The sequence below is a fragment of the Quercus robur genome, chromosome 9, assembly GCF_932294415.1.
Source record: "Quercus robur chromosome 9, dhQueRobu3.1, whole genome shotgun sequence".
NCBI classification, from domain to species: Eukaryota; Viridiplantae; Streptophyta; class Magnoliopsida; order Fagales; family Fagaceae; genus Quercus; species Quercus robur.
In genome coordinates this window covers 29669109-29676912 of record NC_065542.1, presented here as the reverse complement: position 1 = coordinate 29676912, position 7804 = coordinate 29669109, and positions in this window count along the sequence as shown.

Below are 7804 nucleotides of genomic sequence, written 5' to 3'. Positions count from 1 at the left end.
GTTCACATATTTTTTTTCTTCTCTTTTTTATAGAATCATGAAAGAAAAGTGTTTCATGTAATATTTCCAACACTACAAATATAAAAAGCTTTTATTTTTCCTTTTTGCATTTTATGCATTAATTATAATTTTTTTTTCAATATATCTGAACACTTACTTTTTATTATTATTGAAAACCATTTTCTTTTGTGTTCTTTTTTATTTTTATTTTATCTAATTTATATACTAAGTTATATCTAAAATTTGGACATACTGCCTTATGGTTTCATATTAAATTGAAGGAATGTTAGCATTGATAGAAGTACAAGACTGCTATATGTAAAATTTTTAGAATCTCTTTTCTTTATTAAAAAAAAAAAAATGGCTGTTTTGAGTTGTGTAAAGTCAATCAAAGTGACTCTCCATTTGTGCCTTTTGAAGGGATATCACTCCTTTGATATAAATAATGATATCCATTTTCATTTTATGAGTACTGAAATTATGGTTAAATGATTAAAATACTATTTTCCAACAGTTTAAATTTGAGACATTTAGCAATTTATTAGATCCATGCCTAATTTTAGAGAATTTGAATGTAAAATTTAAATTTCATAATTTACTTTTACATCCTTAGTTTGTCTTATTGTTTAGACATTTACAATTTGATAATATGGTGCTTTATAATTTACTTTTAATTTTATTAAATTTTATTTTTTATAATTAATAGTCTTGAAATGTGGGATTTGAACCCTAAATATCTGTAATAAAAATACCAAAATGTGTCAGTCGAATTACTTGGCAATTAGAAACAAAACACATGTTTTAGCCTAGATCTCCCAATGTGAATTGAGAGTGTGTTTTTGAAAGGTAACCCAAACAACTGGAGAAGATAGAGGTGACAGATGAAGAAAAGTACCTATACATAATTCATGGGGATAATAATTTGTGGGGGCACAAGCTAGCTAACATCCAACTACTTATTTTCAAATTGTGGTTGCTTGCTGCTGTAGCGTGGATGACAATTGACAGGTTAAAACCCAGGTTTTCTTAACATGCCCTTCATGGGCCTCCCAAGACCTGTTGCTGTAGTTATAGTACCTCGGAACTATTCTGGATTAAGACAAGTGATTCCACCCACATTGATTTGCTTGTCTTTTACCCACACCCTTTTTAAATAATCATTGCTAGTAGAGAAATTAACGATAAATGTATGAAAATAAGAAAAATAAATACGGTAGTTAGAAGATGTATATATGTTAGATACAAAGTTCAAATTTTCATTTTCTTCTATGTTATGAGTTAAGACAACAAATATTCTACAATCTTGTTTTATTGTCTAAAAATTTCTGGGTAATTTAACAGTCTTTTTAGGAGAAAGAAACAGAACATATAGTATTGAGAGTGTTGAAAATCATATATAATTTGAGATTAAAATAGATTCACTACCTACGAAATCCAATGACAAAGAACAATTATTGAAAGCAAACAATATAGGTTAAAACTATCTCTCAAAAGAAATGTTGAGTTTTTTCTTGTGGCTGTAGTGCAGTCGCATATGGGTCAATTAAAAAAGTGTTTTATTTATTTATTTTTGGAGTCCAATTAACGAGTGTCCTTAGAACATTTATTAATGAATCCCTTTAGAAAATTTGTAATACTACTTTCATGAGAAATATATATAAAAAATAAATAAAATTTTTAAAAAACCAATTCTTTTTTTTCCTATCAAAATTTTCTAAAAATATTTTTCTAAATCAAAGTGGTTAGGGCATCTTTTAACTTTTCTCTTGTTTTGTTGCTTTCTAATAGAGTGAGAGTCAATAGATTCCTTGTTAACAGAAGTGTAATAGCACCCATTAAAAAAAGCCAGATGATAATGTGCTCTTTTTTATTCTAATAAAAAATAAATTTTTATTTCAATTTTTGTGTTTTAGTTTATGCTTAATTATTCACAACTTATGTATTGATATCATTTTTATAAAAATATATAAATTGTAGTTTTTTAAGGTGGCACAAGGGGTAAAATGACATCACTGTAATAGTCAAATGGGTATATTACAAAATTTGAAATTTGAATAACCAATTTAAAAGAAACCACAAACATAGAGAATTTATAATACATTTTAACTAACCTTTTTCATTAATTTATTTGATTTAAAATCATTTGAATAGAAGAATAGTAGTATTTAAAAATAAAAATAAAGTTCTAAAAAGCCAGACAAGCATTCTTATCAAGCTAGTTAAATTAGCATTTTAGTGAAACTATAGCTAAGCGCCAATAAAAGCATCATGCATCAATCCCAGCAGTTTAGCATTCACAAATAACAAAGGAACAATAACTTATTACTGCTATTGAGTTACTGCTCATTAACAAAGTTTATTAAAAAAATTGTGACGGATTGGCGGATTGGCAAAGATGGAGTGCAACAGATAGTGGTTGGGTTTGATGTGGAGGATTTATGCATTGCCGAATTTGGTTGATAAATGGTAGTTGATCTGAATGTTGCTAGTAGATTTGTGGCAAATCTTTGTTTGATATGAAACTGTAAAAAAAAATTAAAAAATAAATAAATAAATTTTACAGTAAACATAACATTTAAATGGAATAGATATAAAATATTGAGGTTGATGTCATTGTCTATAAATAACAAATTAGCTAAAGTAACAAAAAATAAATTGTTTTTAGTCAATTTAATTAAAAATTGCACTGAGCTTGGTGCTAATGCTTTATAAGTTCTAAGCTGTTTATATTCATATATTATAATCTTTTTTTCTAAAATATATTATAATCGTCAGTTAAAAGATATTTGTGTAAATAAATCTAACACCATATTTCAAAATGTAGTACTATTTTTTTTTTTCTTCCCTTAAAATAGTTAGAAATCTCTACTCTACTGCCCTGTTCTGGACTCCTAGGTACAAGGTGCCATCAAACAAGTTAGGTAATTGGCGGAAATGTATACGTTTAAGTTTAAAGCATACAATTGAAGGCAATGTAGACATCTAAAGCCTCTCATTATTGCAGCGGAAGTAAAAGTTTAAGCTGTGAATCCTATGTAGTGTAGATATAGGTTTAGGACAAAACTTTAAGTTACGCGTACTTCAGCTATTATTCGCTTTTTTGTGTTTTAATGGAAACCAATTAACCAATATTCGCTTTTGAGTGTGATCGAATCGAACAGTACTGAGCTAAATAAATTTGAAATTACATGGAGCTCACGTACATTTAACACAATAACACCGATAGTACATTTATAGGTGTCTCGTAATTTAATGAATTGAAGTTAGTTACCTAAATTTTCTTTCATTAATTTTATTTCTTACTTTTAATTTATATAGCATTTTTGTTTTCATTAATATACGAATTGTTTTAAATTCTAACTTACATTTTTCAGAACATAGCTTCAAGTGATTATTCAAAATATATGAATAATTATCTCTTATATTTATTTATTTCGATATAATAAATAATTGTTCAAAGTATTATTTCATCTCAAAAAAAATTCTTCACCTTATTTCTTCAAGAGCTGGATATATAGCATCTAATGTGATGCTAAGCATATTTGCATGATGCTTAAGGTATATATGATTAAATTCTACAGCTACATTTAATTTTTCAAAAAAATTATTTCTTTTATTATTAAATAAAAAAATTGTCATGTTATTAAAAATTTTATATGAGGTGACAAATTATAGACCGTTAGATCTTGGAAAAAAATCTTAATCAACCATGAAATGGATGAAATAGAGAAGTTCATTTTCCAATTAAAACAAGATTCTTCCGTATAATGAAGTTTTCTTTTTCTTTTTCTTTTTTTTTTTTTTTTTTTTTTTTTTTTTTTAAAACTCGATCAAAGGCATATTTTAGATAATTAAAATATTTGACATTGTTATTGTTTAATATATACGAGTGAGTGAAATCTCACACATTGAATAGTAATGAGAATAGTGAGTTGTTAATCTAACATTATTAAACTCAAACCAATTAATTTAAGTTTTTTTGGTTAAGTGGTGTCATATATATTGTAGGGGCGGTTTTTAGGGCCCAGGCCTAGGCCCAGCAAGAAAGTGGTTCTGGCCCAAAAGTCCCTAGACAATGAATTTGTAGAGAGCAGGTTACAGAACTAGGACTGGACGAAGTGAATGTCAGTTAGATGTATGCCATGAAACAGACCAAACATGAGAATATTCCATTTAAGTTCACAGGGTATCAGTCCGAGGAGACGTATAAGTGCACCTCTTGCTCTGGTTACAGACCACAGGATTCTTTCACCTCTCTCTCTCTCTCTTTTTGCTCAATCCTCCGATCCCCTCTTCATGGGGATTTCCTTCTCTTATATAGCACCCTTAAATTGATAAGGGCTTTACACTTGTTAACCATCTGGACTTTCACTTGAGTGCCTGTCCCATCGGACATCCACCGTATCTTTCTGTGAGTTGCACTAGCCAAGATAACACTATTCACCTGTCTTCTCTACATTAATGCGATTGGAAAAGTAGTTTCCTTGCATTTAATGCAGCAGCTGTGGTTGCCTCCTGGACATCTAACATTTTCCCTTTGCTTAGGATGGTTCCTCACTGTGTGCAGGGTGTACGTTGGACTCCCATTTGGTGTGTCCGAGGAGGCATTCCTCCTCGGACGCCCCTTAAATAAGTCCGGCCCAACAGGATTGGGCTGGAAATCTTCTGGCCCCGTTTTCCCTTCTTGTCATGGCTAGACTCCGCGCGGGGCCCAAGGCCCACTGTTGACTTGTAAATTTTACCCCTACAATAGCCCCTCAAAATTCCGGCTCCTTCTTTCTTGTCCGAGGAGGAAAGGCGGGATTTTGACATTCATAGGACTATTTACTGTGGATTCTTGCTTCACCCGTGTGGCGGTATGCTTCTCACGTGACTCATTAATGACAGAGGTGTTTAATGACCCATGAGGCGCTAATTATTGCTTTTAGCGGTTTTATATCTTTTTAATCCGACGGCTGGATGTTAGATCAACGGTTGGGATCATTTCCGTTTCCCTAGGCGGGAGTATGTCTGTCCAGCTTCTCCCGGATACATAAGATTTTCAAAGGCATTTCCTTCTCATTTTTGGACAAGCATCCAAGCACTCAGAGCACTCCCGCACTTTCCCTTTCAAAGCGTTCAAGCCTTCGCAGTCGTCCCCTTGAAGATTTCCTGCAAGTTCCTCACCCGTAAGTGCGCACTCCTTTTCCATTGCCTTTTCCGGCGTTATTTCTTAAGTAAATCGTCTTCGCGTCACCTAGGATTAGGGGGATGGGTATACTTGACAAATTGGTAGATTCCCCGGCCGGTATGGAAGGCTTCAGGGCCAAATATCGTATTCCGCCAGAGGTAGGTCTAGAGTATTGTTCTCTGGAGGAGGTCTTAATCAAGAGAAGAACGGGGCAAGTTGCCATTCCAGTGATAGCCTTTGTGGAAGGAGGAATGACCATCCCTATGGGGAGGATAACTAGGGATTATTTGCGTGGTCATAGGTTGGCCCCTCACCAATGCGTCGCGAATATGTTTCGGATCCTGGGGTGCGTAGAGGTCCTGAACAATCAGATGAACCTCGACCATACATGGCATGACGTGGTTCATCTATATGAACTGCAAAGCCTCGGCGACTCATATTACTTGAAGTCCAGGTCTGATGAGGTGAGGTTGATATCCTGCCTTCCTAAGTCCAACAAAGGCTTGAAGGACGACCTTTTGATCGTCTCCGGACAGTGGCACGACGGTATTCATTGCCAAGTCAGGGCAGGAAAACCAGGTGGGGCACCATAGAGTTAGATCCCTTGGAAGGGATCTTAGTTTTGATCTTTCCCTTTTTTTTTTTTTTTTTTTTTTTTTTTTTTTAATTGTTTCGATTCTGACTTTGCTTGTTTGCCTCCTCGGATTAACATAACCCTCTCTTTGGGCTTTGCAGACAAGGCGCATACGACTCCTCGGCTAAGTTTGGTCAACGTCCAGGCACTCAATTTCCTTCTAAGGTCTGAGATTTACGTGAGTGCAGACGGGCAATTACGGGCTGCACCTCTGATTTTGGACTACGAGCCCCTTACTCGTGCTCTAGTGGAGCCCGGCCAAGCAATCAGGGCTGGTAGTCCGTGATTGGCACGGATCGACGTCTCCGTACCAGGTTTTCTTGCTTCGAGAGATTTACCTCCCGTCCAGCTGCCTGCTCAGCGTGCCTTTCCCGCAGTAGTTGTCCCAGCGGAAGAAGCCGACTCCTCGCACTTGTCTTTGGAAGATCAGATAGATCAATTCCATTTCGCTGAGGAGGGAGAGGTGTCGGCCAGGCCAGTAAAGCTCTCGGACTCTGACTCAGATTTAGACCGCGCCTCGGCAACTCCTGATCTTGGCTTAGTAATCGCACAAATTGATACCAGCCAAGAGCTCGAAGAAAAGGGAATGGACCTGAAACAAAGGTCTGGTCTCAGGAGCCTCCTTTCCAATAGGAACAAAGGGCAGTCCTCCAAGGATGTCCCGAAGGAGCAGCCAACCTCCAAGGCTCCTCCTCCTCCTCCTCCCACATCGAATGCGGCACTGCAGCCTATGCCCAATTTAAGGCGAAAGAGGTCTGTGGGGGAGTTGGAGGAGGGTGAGGTTGGCCAAGAAAAAGCCAAGCCTCAGAAGAAAGGCAAAGAGACCAAGGAGCCCAAAGAGAAGAGGACCAGGTCCATTGATAGCCGAGACGAGGCGGCTATTCGGAGGGAACAACGAATATGGTCGCCACGGCTCGAATTGGATGGCGCTCCAATTTCCTGGGATGCAACCCTGTGGGAATCCCAACAACGGGAGGCGTCATTCTTGGCTGAGGCCCTGCAACAGCCTCTTCTTTTGCCTCACGACATGAAGGGGCTCTGGGATACTCAGCAACCAGAACTCTTCATGTCGCTGAAGAGGGACATGGAAATGGTAAGTGAAAACTTTTACTATCTCGTTCTCTTGTTACGCATCTATTTATCCGTCAATCTCTTTTAATTAGGCCTTTACTTTTCCGGCGCAAGTCATTCAGCAAATCTTCGTTGCTGAGGAATGGGCCAAAAAGGCACGTGAGGACCTTCATAATGAGGCTCAGTCCCGCTGTGCTGCCGAGAGGACTGCTGGCGACCTCAAGAAGGAAAATGATAGCCTGAGCAATAAAGTAAAGGAGGCAAAGAATGGCCGGGCGAGCGCGGAAGCCGGCCTTAAAAACGCTACTAAGCAGGCTGAGGATCTGCGCCTACAGCTCCGCCAGTCCGAGGAAAATCTCGTGACAGAGAAGCAGGCGGTTTCAGATCTCAAGGCCGAGCTTGCGAAGGTCAAGGGGGAGGCCCGTCTGGCCAGGGAGGCGGCTGAGAAAGCAGTAGCAGCCTCTTATGATCGCGGGGTTAGGGACACTGAGGTCAGGCTGGCCGAGGAGGTAGCTGTTGTATGTAGGGAATACATTATCCTGTCTTGGGGTGTAGCCTTGGACCGGGCGGCAGTCCCAGTGGATTCCGATCTCAGGAAAGCTGAGAATATCTTTTTTCCTGAGGACATTCGTGAGATCCCTGACGTGGTTGCGCCTGAAGAGCCTCTCCCAAAGAAGGCTTTAGCCTCGGACTCCGCTATGCCTGAAGTTGAGGATACGCAGCTGGCCGTAAAAGACAAGTTGCCCGAGGACAGTCTTTCAATCAGGGAGGTTGTTGCACAGGCTAAGGAGACTGTTCCGGGGCCCCAGCCAGCAGACGACCAACCCGGGCCTGCTCAGGGATCAGATTTAGGGAAGTAGTATAGGATTTTACTTGTTAGACCCTTTATATTTTGTTCTGTTTAATGGTTGTAAAAGGATCGCTTTTGG